This window comes from Rhinoderma darwinii, chromosome 2 (genome assembly GCF_050947455.1).
Source record: "Rhinoderma darwinii isolate aRhiDar2 chromosome 2, aRhiDar2.hap1, whole genome shotgun sequence".
Lineage (NCBI taxonomy): Eukaryota > Metazoa > Chordata > Amphibia > Anura > Rhinodermatidae > Rhinoderma > Rhinoderma darwinii.
Window position 1 is genome coordinate 277,916,052 of NC_134688.1, and position 21,608 is coordinate 277,937,659.

At 43.5% G+C, this 21,608-nt stretch overlaps 1 long non-coding RNA gene across 2 annotated transcripts in view; it reads right to left on the minus strand.

Annotated features, from left to right (window-relative positions):
* The window catches only part of LOC142742995 (uncharacterized), a 52,855-nt gene extending 39,560 nt beyond the window's left edge, over positions 1 to 13,295 (minus strand). The window contains exons 1-2 of one of the 2 annotated variants that reach the window (XR_012881473.1): positions 13,081 to 13,295; positions 9,162 to 9,220 (exon numbers count right to left, since the gene is read on the minus strand). This is a non-coding gene — a long non-coding RNA (uncharacterized LOC142742995). The remainder of the gene's footprint in view (positions 1 to 9,161; positions 9,221 to 13,080) is intronic. The other variant, XR_012881474.1, reaches the window with a different exon arrangement.
* Positions 13,296 to 21,608: the final 8,313 nt, after the last annotated feature.

Genomic DNA, 21,608 nt, shown 5'->3' on the forward strand with positions numbered 1-21,608 from the left:
CATTTCTCTTCCTCCAAAAACGGCGAGTTGAGTTAATGCCAAAGAGCTAAATTTTAGTTTCATCTGACCACAGCACCTTCTCCCAATCACTCTCAGAATCATCCAGATGTTAATTTGCAAACTTCAGACGGGCCTGTACATGTGCCTTCTTGAGCAGGGGGACCTTGCGGGCACTGCAGGATTTTAATCCATTACGGCGTAATGTGTTACCAATGGTTTTCTTGGTGACTGTGGTCCCAGCTGCCTTGAGATCATTAACAAGTTCCCCCCGTGTAGTTTTCAGCTGAGCTCTCACCTTCCTCAGGATCAAGGATACCCCATGAGGTGAGATTTTGCATGGAGCCCCAGATCGATGTCGATTGACAGTCATTTTGAATGTCTTCCATTTTCTTACTATTGCACCAACAGTTGTCTCCTTCTCACACAGCATCTTACTTATGGTTTTGTAGCCCATTCCAGCCTTGTGCAGAGTCAGACTGATTAATTGAGTCTGTGGACAGGAGTCTTTTATACAGGTGACCATTTAAGACAGCTGTCTTTAATGCAGGCACCAAGTTGATTTGGAGCGTGTAACTGGTCTGGAGGAAGCTGAACTCTTAATGGTTGGTAAGGGATCAAATACTTATTTCTCTGTGCACAATGCAAATAAATATATATAATTTTGAGTATGTGATTTTCTGTTTTTTTTTTATATAATCTATCTCTCACTGGTAAAATTAACCTAGCGTGAAAATTCTAGACTGTTCATGTCTTTGACAGTGGGCAAACTTACAAAATCAGCAAGGGATCAAATACTTATTTCCTTCACTGTACTTGCACACACTTCATGTTAATGTTGTTGTTAAGGATCTGCCAGGCACAGCGTCTGTATCCACGCCCATAGGTAATCAGCCTGCACCTGCTTCTATGTCTGTGAGACTGACTCCATCTTCCACCACTCGGGATGGCAGGCTTAGGAGTGGGAGAGCCTATCACAGCCTGGCCAGACGGAGCTAGCTCCCGCCCTCTGTCTATTTATACCTGCCTTTCCTGTTCCTCCTTGCTTGTGATTCTTGTTTTGTTTCCTGGCCCTGCTGCAGCTTCTTTATCCATTTGACCCTGCTTCATATCGACCCTGGCTTACTGACTACTCTCCTGCTCTGCGTTTGGTACCTCGTACACTCCTGGTTTGACTCGGCTTGTTCACTACTCTCCTGCTCTTCGTTTGGTACCTCGTACACTCCTGGTTTGACTCGGCTTGTTCACTACTCTCCTGCTCTGCGTTTGGTACCTCAGACACTCCTGGTTTGACTCGGCAACTGCCCCTTTTCCCTTGCTTCTGTGTACCCTTGTCTGTTTGTCTGTCGGGCACTTATTGAGCGTAGGGACCGTCGCCCAGTTGTACCCCGTCGCCTAGGGCGGGTCGTTGCAAGTAGGCAGGGACTGAGTGGCGGGTAGATTAGGGCTCACTTGTCTGTTTCCTTACCCCGTCATTACAGTTGTCCTCTCATTTGTTTTTGATTGGTTGTATATAATCATAGAGATTTTAACTAGATTATTTTGTTATATTTTTATATGTTATTCTGTTAAGTTGAAGTTAGATGTACCTTAATTCATTATATTACATTGGTGATATGGTGAGATTGCTATCATATCACTGTGTAATTTCCATTATGTTCATCTAATTTCCAATGGAGATGTCTGGTCAGAAGGGGTTTGTTTGGTTGAGTTGCTGGGCCCTCCTTGGATATTGGTGCTGCATGTGTAGTGGAATGACTTAGGGAAGGTTCCTTTAGCTGGATTTGGTCAGGGCAATAAAGAGAGATGTAATGCTTATGTTATTGCTCTTTTTCGAGGTAAAATTGTGTGGTCTGAGATGGTATCATGTTTGTTTTGGAGAAATGCCAGAGACCAATAACCTTGAAAGGTATTGGGAATAAAGATTTCTGCTTTTTTCAAAATTCTGTGTAGGTGTCGTAGTATGGCACCATTTTCTGCTTAGGAAGTCATCTGACCTCATTTTAGTGATGTTGTTCACTGTGTTTTTTTTAGTCTTTGAGACCAGTGACTCCACAGGAACTTGGTTTTGGTAAATTTGTCACCAATCTCTACTTCTATGTTCCAGAGTAGTATGTGATATCTGATACCCAGGGGTTTGAAACAATTTTTTTAAGAATTCTATACTGACTGGATTTCTGGATAATGAGGTCCTAGGCTCTGGGAACTTTAATATTTGTTGCTAATTACAATAAGTGACACAAAAGATTGGTAAAGACACCAATTTGGGAGATGTAGAGGCAAGGCTGAAGGGGAGGAGGAGGCCTTTATTTGAACATAACAATAATTGTGTTGTTATGTTCAAAAGTTTTATCTAGTACATTTCCCATAGCTCACAATCTCTTTGCCCAAATTCTTTACGTACCCACTATCTGACCAATATAATAGAAGTAGCGTTATTTTCTCAGCTAATATTCCAAGAGTCATGTCACTGTGTAATTTCCCTTATTTTCACCTAATTTCCAATGGAGGTGTATGGTTAGAAGTGGTTTGTTTGGTTTAGTTGCTGGGCCCTCCTTGGATATTGGTGCTGCATGTGTAGTGGAATAATTTAGGGTAGGTCCTTTTAGCTGGATTTGGTCAGGGCAATAAAGAGAGTTTTAATGCTTAAGTTATTGCTCCTCTCTCAGGGTACAATTGTGTGGTCTGAGATGGTATCATGTTTGTTTTGGAGAAATGCCCGAGACCAATAAACTTGGAAGGTATTGGGAATAGACACGTGCTTTTTTCAAAATTCCATGTAGGTGTCGTGGTATGGCACCATTTGCTTGTTAGGAAGTCATATGAGTTTATTTTACATGATGGTGTTCACTATGTTATTTTAGTCTTTGAAACCAGTGACTCCATAGGGAATTGGGTCTGGTAAATTTGCCACCAGTCTCAAGTTATTTGTCCCAGAGTAGTATGTGATATCTGATAGACAGGGGTTTGAAACTCGTTTTTTTAAGAATTCTGCACTGACTGGTTTCCTGTATGATGAGGTCCTAGGCTATGGGAACTTTACTGTTTGCTGCTATTTACAATAAAAGACGCACATGATTGGTAAAGACACCAATTTTGGAGATGGAGAGGCAAGGCTGAAGGGGAGGAGGAGGCCTTTTTTTAAACACAACAATACTTGTGTTGTTATGTTCAAAAGTCATATCTTGTAAATATCCCATAGCTCGCTATCTTTATGTCCACATTCTATACATACCCACTATCTGACCAATATAATAGAGGAAGCATTATTTACTCACCTAATATTCCAAGAGCTGTTTTACAAATGGTCAGATACTCATATGTATACTGTGCTTAAAGCCAATGCCTGTAGTGGTGCCATAGGTTTAGATAAAGAACCAGGACTGAAGCAGATTGGGAGAGCTTTTGTGTGATGATAAATTGTGTCGATTTAGGATATCCAGGCCTTGTTTCTTTTCCAATATGTAGCTATCATGTGTGTTACTAAAGAATCAATACATTTTGCATCTGTAGAGCTATAAAAAAAACAGTTCGATTGTAAAGGGGTGTACTCTTCTGGCTTAAAGAGGCTCTGTCACCAGATTTTGCAGCCCCTATCTGCTATTGCAGCAGATAGGCGCTGCAATGTAGATTACAGTAACGTTTTTATTTTTAAAAAACGAGCATTTTTGGCCAAGTTATGACCATTTTCGTATTTATGCAAATGAGGCTTGCAAAAGTACAACTGGGCGTGTTGAAAAGTAAAAGTACAACTGGGCGTGTATTATGTGCGTACATCGGGGCGTGTTTACTACTATTACTAGCTGGGCGTTGTGTATAGAAGTGTCATCCACTTCTCTTCACAACGCCCAGCTTCTGGCAGTGCAGCACTGTGACGTCACTCACAGGTCCTGCATCGTGTCGGCACCAGAGGCTACACTTGATTCTGCAGCAGCATCAGCATTTGCAGGTAAGTAGCTACATCGACTTACCTGCAAACGCCGATGCTGCTGCAGAATCATCTGTAGCCTCTGGTGCCGACACGATGCAGGACCTGTGAGTGACGTCACAGTGCTGCACTGCCAAAAGCTGGGCGTTGTGAAGAGAAGTGGATGACACTTCTATACACAACGCCCAGCTAGTAAAAGTAGTAAACACGCCCCGATGTACGCACATAATACACGCCCAGTTGTACTTTTACTTTTCAACACGCCCAGTTGTACTTTTGCAAGCCTCATTTGCATAAATACGAAAATGGTCATAACTTGGCCAAAAATGCTCGTTTTTTAAAAATAAAAACGTTACTGTAATCTACATTGCAGCGCCTATCTGCTGCAATAGCAGATAGGGGCTGCAAAATCTGGTGACAGAGCCTCTTTAAATAATTCTTCTGCGTTTTTCTGTTTATTGTAATGAAGTTGGGATTGGTTTTTTTGTACAGTTTTCAATTTTGTTTTAAACTTGCACACATTTCATGTTAATGTTGACCTCTCATTTGTTTTTGATTGGTTGTGTATAATCATTAGAGATTTGCCTGAGAAATGCATGAGACCAATAACCTTGGAAGGTATTGGAAATAGAGATGTGTGCATTTTTCAATATTCCGTGTAGTTGTTGTGGCATGACACCATTTGCTGTTTAGGAAGTCATATGATTTGATTTTACACGATGGTTGTCACGCTCTGTGGGTATGTGGACACACTAGGCCGCACTGCCGTAGTGAAGTAGCAGCTGGACAAACAACAGTCTATACAAAGTCCTAGAAAGCATACATAGAAAGTGACCACAGACCTTTCTCCTCCTGCCGACGTCTCCCTCCCCAGAGACGTCAGCACATGCATCCGCTCTGCCCTGCAGTGACTACTAGGGTGCGCGCGCTCGTTCCCGGATTTAAAGGGCCAGCGTGCGCACATGTAATTAATTAATTAATTATCCCCAGGTCCTAGGCTAAGGGAACTTTAGTATTTGCTGCTATTTAAAATACGTGACGCAAAGGATTGGTAAAGACACCAATTTGGAGATGGAGAGGCAAGGCTGAAGGGGAGGAGGAGGCCTTAATTTGAGCATAATAATACTTGTGTTGTTATGTTCAGAAGTCATATCTAGTAAATTTTCCATAGGTCGCTATCTCTCTGCCCATATTTTTTACGTACCCACTATCTGACCAACATAATAGAAGAAGCATTATTTACTCAACTAATATTTCAAGAGATGTTTTACAAATGCTTAGAAACGTATTTGTATATTGTGCTTAGGCAGGGCCGTATTTACCAGTAAGCATTGGAGGTTTAATGCCTAGGGCTGCACCTTGTATGGGACGGCACCAGCTGGCACTAATTTAAAAAAAATGACATTATTTTTAATGACTTTCTTCCCTGTCTGCCAGGATATGAAGGGGTCTTTTCTGCAGGGGAAGGGGTATCAGGTAAGGCACAGGCTGAAGTGAGCGCTGATTGGTGGGGCAGTAGTCAACAGGGGCTTCTGTCTGCTGCTCCACTAATCAGCACAGGTAGCTGCTCTGCAGGGGAACTACGGATTGCTGTGACTGAAGTAATAGCCCTCGCTAATGTGCTCTGCAACAGGTTCTGTATGCCTTATCTGCTGTATAGTGACACTTATATTTCTATGCATTGTCTGACTTTCCCTACCACTATTGAGGCCCAATCGTTTGCATATAAGGTAAATGTTTATGTTTAGACCTGACCCCTTTATGGTTATACACTGTCTTTTCACTGTCGTTTTAGCTACTTACCTGTCCTAATAGTTTCTTTCATGACGCCAATAATTTGCCTGTTTTGACGCAATATTCCAAAAATTACTGCAAAACCGCACCATTTTGCAGTGATTGCTGGAAAATTTCGGCAAATGGAGCTGTTTTGCTACTCGAGAACACAACCTAAGTTTCTTTCACTGCCATCTGTATGACTACTGTGTTTGCACATAGAGTATCTTGAATTTCCTATCACAACAAATGTTAGAATAATGGCTGATAACTATTTAATATGAATCTGTTATCATGTACTGTATTATTTATTAATTGTTTGTACTTCACAAAATGAACTATGACCTTTGAATATTTATTATCTTTTACTAAGCATATTTATCATGTATGAACTTCTATTCTATTTGCTATGGATGCACTATTTATTTATCTATTGTCTATTAACCCCTTCCCCCTGCTTGCATTCTGGGCCCTAATGACCATGCCATTTTTTAAGTTTTTCCATCGTCACATTCGAAGAGCTATAACTTTTTTATTTTTGCGTCGACATAGCTGTATAAGGTCTTGTTTTTCGCGGGACAAGTTGTACTTTTTAATAGCACCATTTTGGGGTCCCATATAATTTATTCATTAACTTTTATTAACATTTTGGGGGCGGGGGGATAGAAGAAAACCTGAAATTTCACTACTCTTTATTTGCGTCCTTAATCTACGTCGTTCAACGTGTGGTATAAATAACACAATAACTTTATTCAACGGTATTGTAATGTTACAATTGCAAAGATACCAAATTTGTATAGATTTTGTATGTTTTACTACTTACACAGTAAAAACAAATTTTTTTCACATTTTTTTTTTTTTGTGTCTCCATATTTGAAGAGCCATAACTTTTGTATTGTTCCGCCGATGCAGTTGTATGAGGGCTTTTGTTTTGCGGGACGACTTGTAGTTTTTATTGATACCATTTTGGAGTAAATGCGACTTTTTGATCACTTTTTATCAAATTTTTTTTAAGTCAGGATCAACAGAAAACGTTCACAGTGCGGGTTAAATAATGTAACAGCTTTATAGTCGGGGTCGTTACGGTCGCGGCGATACCAAATATGTGTAACTTTTTTGCTTTATTGTGTTTTTTTTTAATAGTAAAGCAGTTTGTAAGGGGAAAAAGTGGGTTTTTCATTTTTTTTTTCAAATTTTTTTTTAAACTTTATTCAACTTTTTTTTACTTTTTTACTAGTCCCACTAGGACTTCACTATGCGATCATCCGATCGCTTTTATAATACACTGCAATACTTCCTCCAGCATGACCTAGCAGGCATTTACTACGGGCAGACCTAGGGGCCTTTATTAGGCCCCCGGCTGCCATCGGAGACACAGACACTCGGCGATCTTATCTCCGGGTGTCAGTGGGATGCGAGGGAGCTCCCTCCCTCACTCCAAAACCACTCAGATGCGACGCACGCTATTGAGGGGTTAAAGCGGTGAGATCGATACTAATATCGATCTCACACATTCGAGCAGGGATAACCCCAGCCCTCAGCTACCTCTGGTAGCTGAGAGCAGGGAGATTTAACGGCTCCCTGCTCTGTTTACTTTATTCTGATGCAGCGCCGTGAAGCGTCTATTGCATCAGAATAAAGCCCACTAATGACCGCCATGAAAAGGCGTATCGGTGGTCATAGAGGGGTTAATATGAACTGGTTCTTACCACTGCTACTAAGCCTTCTTGTCTTTAGGGAGGCCATCATCTTTTTGATCTGTGTTTAGTATGTTCGCTTGGAAATGCTAAGCTTATCCATAGGGTACCTGATTAAAAGGTCCAGTTTACATAGAATTTTGAGGCGGAATCCGAGTGGGAATCAGTGCCAAAAAACTCCCCAAATTTCCTATAATTGATTTCAGCGGAAGGCAGAGGCGTTTTTTTTGTCTGGTGGCTTTTGACCTCTTGTAGGAAAAAAATAGTGACATGCCCCTTCTTGGAACAATTTATGAACCTGCATTGATATCATTAAAGGCAGAAAAAACATGCTTTGCGCGTTCGTTTGAAAAGTTTTTTTCGGTGTTTTTTTTTATCAAAAACCGCATACAGTTTTTCCATTTGATTCATTAAAAAAAAGCCTAAAAAACAAATGAGGCAAAGAAACGTAGGAAAACAAAGCATCAAAAAACCTCCATCTGAGCTTATCCAAAGTGTGTTCTTTTGGAATCTGTCGGGCCAGTACACATCGTTATACCGCAAAAAAAACTAGACTACATTATTAAGAGGGGAGGGGGTGGTGCGATCTACAAGAGGGGATGTTGCACTCTACAAGAGGGGGGTGCTTCGATCTACAAGAGAGGGGTGCTGCAATCTACAAGAGAGGTGGGTGGTGCGGTCTACAAGTGGGGTGTTGGTGCGATCTGCAAGGGGGGTGGGGGTGCGATCTGCAATGGGTTTTCTGATATGCAAGGGCGTGTGGTGGCGCAATCTGAAAAGGGGGTTGCGCAATCTGCAAGGGGGGTGCTATCTACAAGGATGGGTAGTATCTACAGGGTGGTGTGGCTGTATATATTAGGAGTCTCTGCTTCCCGACAGAACTGCTGTTCCATACTGTTCCATATCATTTTGTTCACTACAGAACAGCAGTTCCGTGGGGAAGCAGAGACAGAATGGGGCGCAGCTTGTCAGAAGGGGCAGATCAGGCAGTGACGAGGCGGCGGGCCGTAGTTTCCTCCTGCAGCACGGCACCACTAGGAAAACCAATTTAACGATTCTGTTAATAAACAGAATCGTCAGAGGCCTTGAGGGTGAATTAATCATGATTAATCACCCAGCCCTACTCTATAGTTCTCATACCGTTACAATATGACTTTATGACACGTATCTTCCCTATCACTTTGATGTTTCCTCATGTTCATATGATAGAGGAATCATATGATAGAGGTGGTCACGGGCCGTTGCTGTGATAGTCGTGAGAGCAGCACTGCAGGAGGGGCGGAGCTTCTTTCTGCAGTGCGTGAGGTGCACGCTGTTGGTCCTGCAGCTGGCATGGAATATGTATTGATGGTGCAAATCCATCCAGTGTCTTAGATAATGTTTCTAATACCAGACATTCTGGATTTACCGTTTCAGGAACAGGCCGTTTTGAGCCTGGAAAATACATTGCTTAGCCATAATAAGCATGCGTTTATTAAACGCCGATAAAGTTTTTATTTGTTACAATAAGGACGTGTTGTTGTTGTGACATTTTTTTCATAAATAATGTAGGTTTGTTGCTTTCTAATTTTTAGGCACATCCTTTTTGCTTTTTTAACATTTTTAGACCTATAATTTGAATATAATAGTAAAATAATAAGATTTTTTACTCTCTAGCTTTTATTGGGTGGGTATTTTATGTGTATTTATTATTTCATTAAGTTTTGTTTTTTCTTTACTTTTTTTTAATATAAAGCTAAGCTTAATAAGACTAATGATAATCTAACCTTAGACCAAAGGAATGCACTAAGGGAACTCCAAGCATTGGATGATGTAGTCTTCAAGGCTGCGGACAAAAGGGGAAACATTGTGGTTTGGCCAATAGTGAAATATGAGAGAGAAGCTTTTAGACAGCTACGCGATAGGCAGACTTATGCTAGGTTACCAGCTAACCCAGTATGTCTTTTCTCCCAGGAACTACGTGGAATTTTGGATATGGCTCTCGATAGGGGTATTATCCCAAATAAAATCTATTATGGATTAGTGACTAATGACCCTAAAGTCCCGACTTTGTATCTCTTACCAAAGATACACAAAAATCTCATTGACCCCCCGGGACGTCTGATCGTGTCCGGGATTGATGGACTTTGTGATCCTGTGTGCAAATTTATCGACCATTATTTGAAAACTATGGTGAACGATTTACCTTCATTTGTAAAGAACATGACAGACGTCCTTGGGAGGATCAATGTGATTCAAATTCAATCAGACATGTATCTTGTGACAGCGGATGTAGAATCACTCTACACTAGTATAAGACACCATGATGGATTGGAGGCGGTCCGCTTCTTCCTGGGGACCGGTAACCGGGATGGCCAACTGTGTGACCATATTTTGGAATTGCTACAATTCATTTTGGGTCATAATTTTTTCGTATTTAAAGATTATTATTTGCAGGTACTCCCATGGGAGCGGCTTGCGCTTCGTCCTATGCAAACCTGTTTCTCGGCTTTTGGGAGAGACAGGTTTTCTATAGGGACGGTGCCTGCGCCGCTGACCATGTGCACTCCTGGCTACGTTACATTGATGACATTTTCTTTATCTGGCAAGGATCGGAGTTTGGTTTGATGAGTTTCATGCAGCAGCTTAACAGTAACCCATTCAACATCAAATTGACATATAAACACCATCAACAACGTGTAGAATTTCTGTATATACAAATCTTCTCAGATGGTCTGGGCTTCCTACACACTGACGTCTTTCGGAAATCAACATCAGTTAACTCTCTGCTGCGTGCCTCATCAACCCATACTCAGTCCACCATCAAAGCCATCCCGGTTGGTCAGTTCCTCTGGATGAAGCGGATCTGCTCCTCGGATCCCTTATTTCAACAGCAATACAAAGATCTGAAATTAAGGTTTAGAGATAGGGCTTACAGCAATAGAACCATCAAATAAGGTTATGGGAGAGCCAGAGCAACCCCACGCACCGATCTCCTGAGATTTAAACAACAACGTATGAGTGAGCCAGGTGTACGATTTATATCTACATACAATGGACAGTGGAACAAGATGAGGACCATCTTGGAAATACACTGGCCCATCTTGAGATCTGAGCCACAACTGGCCCAAAATCTATCGGAAAGACCCATGATGACAGCCAGAAGAGCTAAAAATTTGAAGGATTTTCTCGTTAAAAGTCACTACATACCACGTCAGGTATGTCCATTTGGTTCCCATGGACCTAGAAAGGGATTCTACCCTTGTGGTGATTGTAAACCTTGTGTCAATATCTGTCGGGCAATCAATTTTTCTTCAGCCGATGGAACGAGGCACTTTGAAATTAGAGAATATATTTAACGTAGCACGACACATGTGGTATATTATGTCACATGTGGTTGTCCCAAAATCTACATAGGACTTGCTTCTAGAGAGCTGAGAATTCGTACAAGAGAGCATGTGCGCAAATGGGTGCCTGTGAAATCGAGGACCTAACATAGCTAAAGACCTTTCCCAGACACTTTAAACGACACCACGTTTGCAATCCCAGAACACTATCAGTGCGAGGGATCGATAGAATATTGTGGCATCAGGGGTGTGGGGGCAATGTGAAGAGTGTTTTGGTACAAAGAGAGTGCAAATGGATTGCCCTATTGGGATCCATGAAACCCCATGGACTTAATGAAAAGCTTAGTTTTGTTCCTTTTCTATAATCTCTACCATCTATGCTTTTTTATTAATTGTGTTCTGTATTGTATGTCTTTATTAGGTTCTGTGTATTATTTACATATCCGTCCTATGTTCGATAGCCTGAATAGGAGAGATAAGACCTGAGCTCTTTGAACATCCTACGGAATGATATTGTCTGGAAAGGAGGATCCGCTGCTCTATTTTGGCAGCGCTAAGTCAAGCGGTTGCTTCTCCTCATTTCTCTCCTTTTGCCCTTTTGTGTTTTATGTGAAATTGATATGCATAATGAAGTTGGTCTAACATGACTCATTTTATGACTTTTTTATTTTGTAATATTTTATGTATTTTATTTATTTATTATTATTTTTTATTAATTTTCATTCTGTATTGTGTTCAGTTATTAGTATAATTTTTTTGTGTTGTTTATGATAAATGCCTCGCATTCCTTTTGGAGAGCTCCCCTGTATAGTATTTAGATTTAACATTATATTTGTGTAATTTAATTAATTCATATCACTTTCAAGAAATATGATTATGTATCTTTATTGTTGCATTTCTCATTTTGTAACTTTGTTTACTGGGTTTAATATTAACCCCTTAAGGTATGTAATGTTTGTCTTTAATTGCTTCACAGTTACGTATTTTTATTTTCACATTATTTTGGGCAACCCTCACCTTTTGTAATTATGTACTTGTGTATTTTTTTCACACTTATCTGGTCTACATTAGTTTATTATTGTTTAATTCATTATTCTTCCACTTAATCCACTTTCAATATAAATTACACGCTTAAAGAGGCTCTGTCACCAGATTTTGCAACCCCTATCTGCTATTGCAGCAGATAGGCGCTGCAATGTAGATTACAGTAACGTTTTTATTTTTTAAAAACGAGCATTTTTGGCCAAGTTATGACCATTTTTGTAGTTATGCAAATGAGGCTTGCAAAAGTCCAAGTGGGTGTGTTTAAAAGTAAAAGTCCAAGTGGGCGTGTATTATGTGCGTACATCGGAGCTTTTTTAATACTTTCACTAGCTGGGCGCTTTGAAGAGAAGTAACATCCTCTTCTCTTCAGAACGCCCAGCTTCTGACAGTGCAGATCTGTGACGTCACTCACAGGTCCTGCATCGTGACGGCCACATCGGCACCAGAGGCTACAGTTGATTCTGCAGCAGCATCAGCGTTTGCAGGTAAGATCGACTTACCTGCAAACGCTGATGCTGCTGCAGAATCAACTGTAGCCTCTGGTGCCGATGTGGCCGTCACGATGCAGGACCTGTGAGTGACGTCACAGATCTGCACTGTCAGAAGCTGGGCGTTCTGAAGAGAAGAGGATGTTACTTCTCTTCAAAGCGCCCAGCTAGTGAAAGTATTAAAAACGCCCCGATGTACGCACATAATACACGCCCACTTGGACTTTTACTTTTAAACACACCCACTTGGACTTTTGCAAGCCTCATTTGCATAACTACAAAAATGGTCATAACTTGGCCAAAAATGCTCGTTTTTTAAAAATAAAAACGTTACTGTAATCTACATTGCAGCGCCTATCTGCTGCAATAGCAGATAGGGGTTGCAAAATCTGGTGACAGAGCCTCTTTAATCTCCACTTTACAGGGCTTCTCTTCATATAATTAATTCCATATCCAAAAAAGAGAACGTGAAGCAGCACTCAAATAAAGTGAATTTATTCATCCAACATGGAACCACAACGTTTCACCTCCTCTATGAAGGCATTTTCAAGTAGTGTGTGTTAGGAATACATACGTATATATAAGGGGTACAACCCAAAACAATCAGTGCAATCAATCAGTATACAATAATACAATAAAAGGATTTTTTGTCATCATACAATGATATAAAGTGACTAGTGACATTAGTATCAATGGTGCAAAAGATAAAACATGATATAATATATTGCTTTTCATAAAGTGTAATATCCTCGTGTTACAAAAAGTGTTAAAAAGTTAATTAAATATAAGCAATGTAATTATTAAAATCATCAACAGCTGGCACTCACCAATCTAGAAAGAGAGGAATCATTGTAGCTGGACTCATATGTATTCTACATCCTCCATTAACAGCATGTAGTATCTTAGACTGAGCATGCCTCTAACTAACCCACCAATTGGGTCAAAATGCACATGTGATCAATAGTCGTCAAGGGAACAAGGAAGCAACATCAGATGACACAGCATGAGTCATCCATCATAATGGACGTGACTGTGTATATACGTCACTGCCCTTTCGGATGTGAAGACGCCATCTTTAAGAAGGGAAGGCAATAAGGTAAATGGGATTCGAGATTACAATCAAGTTTAAAAGCGAAAAAACGCTTATGTAGATAGCTTGTGTTTTTTTTATCCGTGATATATGAAAAAATGTTGGATGTAGCATTGATAGTTTCTATGGACTCCATTGTACTCACGTGCTCAATCTCCAGGTCAGAATTGTAGAAAAAAGCAGAGGATTGGAGCAGCACTGTGAACAAATGCCTGACTAGGCTGGTGCAAAGCTTCAAAAATAAAGGAGTGACCTCTCCTTATGTGTTAGATATCCAAAAAATTAATTCCATATATATTCATTCTAGAATTGTACCGGACACATTCTTTGTAGTTATTTGTTCCCTGGGCTCATCATGTCATTCTGTTTTTTTGATCTATAAATTCAAGACATCTTAGTAGTTTGACTTACGTTATTGAGAATCATCTCTGGCGATGAGGTGCGCATGCTCGTTATAACTGCTGGCGGCGAAGCATTGCCCTCTCCGGGTCCTTAGGCGCACTGCGCATGTCCGGAACTCCCGTTACACGTCGGGAATGCGGATGTGCGCTCCAGTGCTTGGAGCCTGAAGTGGGGCTTGCCTCATTTCCGGCCGCGCCGTTGCGCGTGCGCCGCATCTCACGTTAGAGTCATGAGATACATCTGGTACACTCTCCCCACATTATTTAGGGGCTGGATATTGTCAAGACACAACGCCCACCCCCTGAGGAAGCACTTACAGTGAAACGCGCATTGGGGTTCATGTGGCAGAGCGAATATTGACCATCATATTTTTTGCTGCTGTGGGTAAGGCTGCCTTTTTGAGTGATATATCTATGCACTGACACTTTTTCCTATTTCCCTTTCCATTAATCAAGTATGTTTACAGGGTTCAGGGATAAGCAATATGGAACCCTTTTGGGTCTATAAATATATTTTCTAAGTTACCCTATACAGCCTGCACATCTATACATGTTATCCAGCAATTGAAAAATATTTTGCTCCATCAATTTTACTAGGGTCTTGTCCTTCCATGTATTTAAAAAATATATTGTTTGTTATATACGTCTAATAAAAAATGTTCATACTTTTATATACAATTTTCTATTAGCTGTAGTCTTTCTTTCTTGTATGGTTGATATAGTTATGGAGCTGCCTGCATGGTAAATCATGGGGGGATGTTTTTGCTATAAAAAATACCCAGTGTAATATCTGTGGCTGCGGGCTGTCAGCGCCAACCTCCCCCTGATAACAGCAGCCACGAGTCGGCAAGCGCTGGCCCCAGCCTCCTCCTCAGGAGACGCCAGCGCTCGCGTCCACTCACCTCAGCCGGATCCCGCAGGGTGTGCGCGCACGCTCGTGCCCGCTCTTAAAGAGGCAGCTCGCACACCGGACCTTGTGGATGAACTTTGACCCGTGAGTACCCTGGACTATAAGAGGGGTCCAGCCCCCTAGTTCTATGCCTGAGCGTTGTTGTGTTCCCTAGTTTGTTTATGTGATGGCCCCTAGTGTGTTTCCTGTTCCAGTCCCTGTTCCAGTCCCTGTCCCTGTACCTATACCTGTTTCCAGTTCCTGTTCCTACAATTCATACATTCCTGGTCTAGCACTGAGCTGTGCCAAAGTCGTGCTGCGCTACATCCACGTCTGACCTGCTTCACCTCGCCTGACGTCCGCCTGCTACCTAGTCCCAGCCAAGCCTGCCCTGCTGCTGTCTGAGCTGCCACAGGTACCTATAGAACTATAGACTCTCACCTGCTCCCTGTTGGCCAGCTGCCTTACCACCAAGGCGGTACGGCCCAGTGGGTCCACAGACCCTTCGTGACAGTACGCTCAGGCCATGGACCCCGCTGGTCGATTCAAGACTATGACGACGTCACAGGAGATGCGAGCGGATATGCTAGACCTCCGGTCTCAACAGCACCAACTCCTCCAGGCGGTGAACATTCTTGCACGTATAAGCTGCCGTTCCTCCTACTACACCTCCTGGCAATGTGGATCCTCAGTCTACACCTCTTGGCAGTATTCACTCACGTGTTTCTTTGCCACTTCCTGACCGCTATGATGGAGAAGCAAGTACCTGTCGTGGTTTTCTTAATCAATGCCAGATCCATTTCAGCCTGTATGCTAGAACTTTTTCGTCTGATGGTGCCAGGGTCGCTTTCATAATTTCTCTCCTCACTGGCAAGGCTCTTGCATGGGCGAACCCTATCTGGGAGAGACAAGGACTAGAGACCTGTGACTTCCCTGCCTTCCTCCGGACTTTTCGCATGGTGTTTGAGGAGCCTGGACGGGTCTCATATGCAGCGGCCTCTTTGATTAATCTGCGCCAAGGAGACACCTCCGTGAGTGAGTACGCCATCCACTTCCGCACCCTGGCGGGAGAGCTGTTGTGGAACAATGAGGCTCTGCTGGCCGCATGTTGGCATGGACTTTCTTCCAGAGTTAAAGATGAACTTGCCGCCCGGGATCTGCCGTCTACCCTGGATGAGCTCATCCTTCTGTCTGCCCGGATTAATATATGGATCCGTGAACACCTCCAAGAGGTTCAATGGGAGGGAGCCCTTCCTAGTCTGGTCCCTACTTTGCAGCAACCCCTGCTGTCCTCAGATGTCAATCCTCCTAAGAAGTCAGTAATAACGGACCAGTGTAAGTTATCTACCCAAGAGAGACAACGCAGACGCACATCTAGACTCTGTCTTTATTGCGGCCTCGATGGCCATCTTGTGCGCCTGTGCCCCCAAAGATCACAAAACCTAGGGTTGCTTGGAGTGACAACCTTGGGTAAAAATGGACTTCCGTCTAAATTATCCATACCTGTGACCATAGTGTCCGGCGAGAAAACGCATCAGGTCTCTGCGTATCTGGACTCTGGATCCGCTGCTAATTTCATCCGCAGAGATCTGGTGGACCTTCTGCAATTACCCACCACCCCTCTGGAGAGCCCGTTGACAGTTGCCTCAGTGAATGGACTACCTCTGCCAGACCCAGTTATAGCTGTGACTAAGCCGCTGAGGCTCCAAGTGGGAGCCCTTCACTCTGAACTTCTGTCGTTCTATGTCCTGCCCAAAGCTGTTAACCCTGTGTTGCTGGGCCTGCTTTGGCTCCGACTGCATGCCCCAGTCCTGGACTGGAATTCTGGAGAGGTCCTCCAGTGGGGCCCTGAGTGTCAAGGTTGTTGCCTGGTGCGGATTCGTTCGGCTCAGCCTTCGCTGCCTCGGTCATTGGCAGGATTGCCGGGTCATTATGCTGCCTTTTTGGACGTCTTCAGCAAGAGGGAGGCGGAGGCATTGCCCCCACATCGGGCGTATGACTGCCCTATTGAACTTATTCCTGGTGTATCCCTTCCCCGTGGTAGGGTATATCCTCTCTCCTTGCCAGAGACTCTGTCCATGTCCTCCTATGTGACAGAGAACGTAGAAAGGGGCTTCATACGGAGCCGGGTTCTTCTTCGTCAAAAAGAAAGATGGCTCTCTTCGTCCTTGCATCGACTACCGTGGTCTCAACCAGATCACGGTGAAGAATAAATATCCATTGCCCCTGATCTCCAAACTGTTTGATCGTATACGTGGTGCAAATTTTTTTCTAAACTAGACATGCGTGGGGCTTACAACCTAGTCCGGATTCGCCAGGGTGATGAATGGAAGACAGCATTTAACACCCGTGGTGGACACTGTGAGTATCTAGTAATGCCCTTCGGTCTGTGTAATGCTCCCGCGGTCTTCCAGGAGTTTGTGAATGACATTTTCCGTGACCGCCTCTATGTTTGCGTTGTAGTCTACCTTGATGACATCTTGATTTTCTCCCCAGATCCTATGACGCACCAGAGACATGTCCGTCAGGTTTTGCTACGGTTAAGGGAGAATCGTCTGTACACCAAGTTTGAGAAGTGCGTATTTGACAAGGATGCTCTACCCTTTCTGGGCTACATCGTCTTGAATCGTGGTCTCGAGATGGACCCTGAAAAGGTAAAGTCTGTCCTGCAGTGGCCACGCCCTCAAGGCTTGAGGGCCATACAGCGCTTTTTGGGATTTGCTAATTTTTACCGGCAGTTTATTCCAAACTTCTCCTCACTGACTTCTCCCATCTCTAACCTTACTAAGAAGGGTATGAACGCCAAGATGTGGACTCCTGAGGCAGAGTACGCATTCAATAGCCTGAAGAGTCCCTTCACGTCAGGCTCTATCCTCCATCATCCGGATGTCTCTCTGCAGTTCTCGTTGGAGGTGGATGCATCCTCTGTGGGTGCTGGTGCACTCCTGTTCCAGAGAGGTCCCAAGGGCAAGTCAAGGGTATGTGGATACTTTTCCGAGCTCTTCTCTTCCGCAGAACGTAACTACTCGATTGGGGATCGGGAGTTACTGGCCATCAGATTGGCTCTGGAGGAGTGGAGACATTTACTAGAGGGCACAGCTCATCCTATGTTGATTTTTACGGACCACAGGAATCTGACCTACCTCCAGACGGCCCAACGCCTGAACCCTCGTCAGGTGGTCACTGCTCTTTGCAAGGTTTCAGTTTGAGCTTCATTATCGCCTGGCCGACAAGAATGTGAGGGCCGATGCCTTGTCCAGGTCTTTCGAGACAGAAGACACCATAGAGAGTCCACAGAACAGTATTGATCCATCTTGCATTGTCTCGGTCAATCCCCTGGAAATTGGGGACATTCCTCCAGGGAGGATATTTGTGCGCCTGGCTGATTGTGGAAGAATCCTCCGCTGGGGACACTCCTCTAGACTGGCAGGTCACGCGGGGTTGCGTAAGACCCGGGATTTGATTGCTCGTCATTTCTGGTGGCCCACACTGCCCAAGGATATTGTGGACTTCGTTTCTTCCTGTGCTGTATGTGCAGCCAACAAGGCCACCCACTCCAGACCTGCTGGTCTGCTCCAGCCATTGCCTGTGCCCAATGCTCCCTGGCAGCATATAGCGATGGACTTTATTATGGACCTGCCTCTCTCTGCTGGTTGCAGTGCTGTCTGGGTGGTGGTGGACTTCGATTTTCGAAGATGGCCCACTTCGTTCCTCTGACCGGTCTTCCTTCTGCTCCTCAGTTGGCCAAGTCATTTATCCAGCACATCTTCCGACTGCACGGCTTGCCACAGCATATTGTGTCTGATCGGGGGGTTCAGTTTACCTCGAGGTTCTGGAGAGCCCTCTGCGGTCATTTTGGCGTGAAGTTGGACTTTTCCTCTGCCTACCATCCTCAGTCTAATGGTCAGGTTGAGAGGATCGACCAGATTCTGGAGAACTACCTACGCCACTTCATCTCCAAGCAGCATGATGACTGGGTGCAGCTGCTCCCATGGGCGGAGTTCTCTTACAATAATCACACCAGCTAGTCTACTAGGAATACACCGTTCTGCATTGTCTACGGCCAGCACCCACGAATTCCTCTCCCGGTGCATAATACTTTCGAGGTACCTGCAGCTGACTCCACGTTTAGAGACTTTTTGCAGATCTAGCAGCAGACTCGATCCTCCATCCTAATGGCAGTGGACTGCATGAAACGGAAGGCTGACACAAGGAGAAGAGAGCCTCCTCGGTTTCTTCCTGGCACTAAGGTCTGGCAATCGTCCAGGATTATCCGACTGAGGGTGCCGTCATGTAAATTTGCCCCCAGGTTCCTCGGACCATTCGAGGTCCTGCAGCAGATCAACCTTGTCGCCTACAAGCTTTGTCTGCCTCCTACCCTCAGGATCCCCAACTCCTTCCATGTCTCCCTACTGAAACCAGTGATCCTGAACCGCTATTTCAAGACTCCCAGCCCTGCGGTTGCCTCCAGCGGCTCTTCAGACATCTTTGAGGTCAAGGGGATCTTGGACACCAAGAGAGTGAGAGGAAAGACTTTTTATTTGGTGGATTGGGGCGGGATTGGCCCTGAAGAGAGGTCTTGGGAGCCAGAGGAGAACCTCAATGCCACTACTCTTTTGAAGAAGTTTCTCTATCGCTCTGGTCCCAAGAAGAGGGGGCGTAAGAGGGGAGATACTGTAATGTGATACTGCGGGCTGTCAGCTCCAACCTCACCCTGACAGCCGCAGCCACGAGTTGGCAAGCGCTGGCCCCAGCCTCCTCCTCAGGAGACGCCAGCGCTCGCGTCCACTCACCTCAGCCGGATCCCGTAGATGAACTTTGACCCGTGAGTACCCTGGACTATAAGAGGGGTCCAGCCCTCTAGTTCTATGCCTGAGCGTTGTTGTGTTCCCTCCTAGTGTGTTTCCTGTTCCAGTCCCTGTTTCAGTCCCTGTCCCTGTACCTATACCTGTTTCCAGTTCCTGTTCCTAGCAATCCATACATTTCTGGTCTAGCTCTGAGCTGTGACAAAGTCGTGCTGCACTACATCCACGTCTGACCTGCTTCACCTCGCCTGAAGTCCGCCTGCTACCTAGTCCCAGCCAAGCCTTCCCTGCTGCTGTCTGAGCTGCCACAGGTACCTATAGAACTATAGACTCTCACCTGCTCCCTGTTGGCCATCTGCCTTACCGCCAAGGCGGTACGGCCCAGTGGGTCCACAGACCCTTCGTGACACCCAGCCCTTAATAGAACTGCTTTTGGAGTTTATATATTGCTAATGACATAATATTGTTGTTACATTTTCTTCATAAATAATGTAGGTTTGTTGCTTTCTAATTTTTAGGCACATCCTTTTTGCTTTTTAACATTTTTAGACTTATAATTTGAATATAATAGTAAAATATTAAGCTTTTATTGGGTGGGTATTTATGTGTATTTATTATTTCATTAAGTTTTGTTTTTTCTTGACTTTTTTTTAAAATTATTTTAGTCTGTTCCTCAACGGTCAAAAAAGAGCTTTGGGGGATTTTATTTTATTTCTATTACACCATGTTTTTCTAATGTAAGGGCATGTTTACACAGGGCGGATATGCTGCGTAATAGGCCACAGCGTGTCCGCCCTGTGTGCCGCAGGGAATTCCGGCCGAAAAACCGCACCAAATTGCGGTACAGTTTTTCGACTGGAGTGTCTGCTGGGGAAAACTGCCACCTAAAATAAAAATAAAAAATGATTCATACTTACGTAGCAATGGCGATGCGTTCCTCCACCGTCCTCCATAACGGCCTCCTCGGATGACGTTACATCCAATGTGACCGCTACAGCCTGTGATTGAAAGGTCATCACAGGAGGCCGGCCTGGACAAAGACACACAGAATTCTAGGTAATTTTTGTTTTCTGATTTTTTAATTTTTTTTCCCGGAATTACTTCCGCCGCAAAAAAACGCAACAACTGATTTTTATTGCGGGTTTGAATTCAATGGGGAAGACCCGCAACAAATAAGCAGCAATTCCGCAAATACATTTGACATCCTGCGGATTAAAAAAAAGCAGGTCAATTTCTGAGCGTTTTTTCCGCTCAGCATTTACACAGCGGCATTCACATTATGATTGGAAGGCAGCAGCTTCTATCTGCTCTCTATGATTCCCAGCAGTATCTCCCTGCCGGGCACCCGTCATTTATCTGCCCGATCGCTCAAACAGTCAGCTAAAGCCTGCGTCGTAGATATATATATATGAACAGTATAGTATTGTTTGAGCCACTGTACTACTTTAAGTGTTGTAACCAAATAAGTTGATGGGCCATTGTATGTGTGTTCCGTAACGATAATTGTCCAACGGTCATTTGGTCTGCGATTGTATTTGTTTTGATGGGGCGCTACTTGAGTAAGCCTTGCGTTACAGAATGACCAGCTAGGAGTAGTAGAATTTTTTTATATGGCCCAATGACAATCCATGTCCATGATTGGAAGTATTTATAGTGATAGTCTAAGAGAAAATATTCTTGAGATTATTGTTTCCATATCCGCACTGAACACACAACTCACGCCTGAGCTGTTATTTGCAGATAAATGTTGTATAAACCACAACCATATGCATTGTATATCTTTTATTTTGACAATCTTGTGAGTCCACAAGTGAATACATTCTTTATTTAGTGTTTTACATTTACAAGTTGAATTTAGGACAATCTCTACTAAAATATTTAACATAACTTTGGGTGTAGTTGACAAAGTATGATAAAATTATTAATGATTACTCATCAGACAGTTGATTTTATATTGTCCATTTTTATAGTAAGTTTACACAGGTTGGATTTGCTGTGGAAAACGATGCAGTAAATCCGACTTAGATACTGTAGGGAACTCCGGACAAAAGTCCACTCCAAGTCGTGTTTGATTTGGTGCAGATTTTTGACCAGATTTGCCGCTGCAGAGGAGATCAGGGGGGAATAGGGGATTTAAAAAAAAGCCATACTCACCTACTCAGGCGTTCCT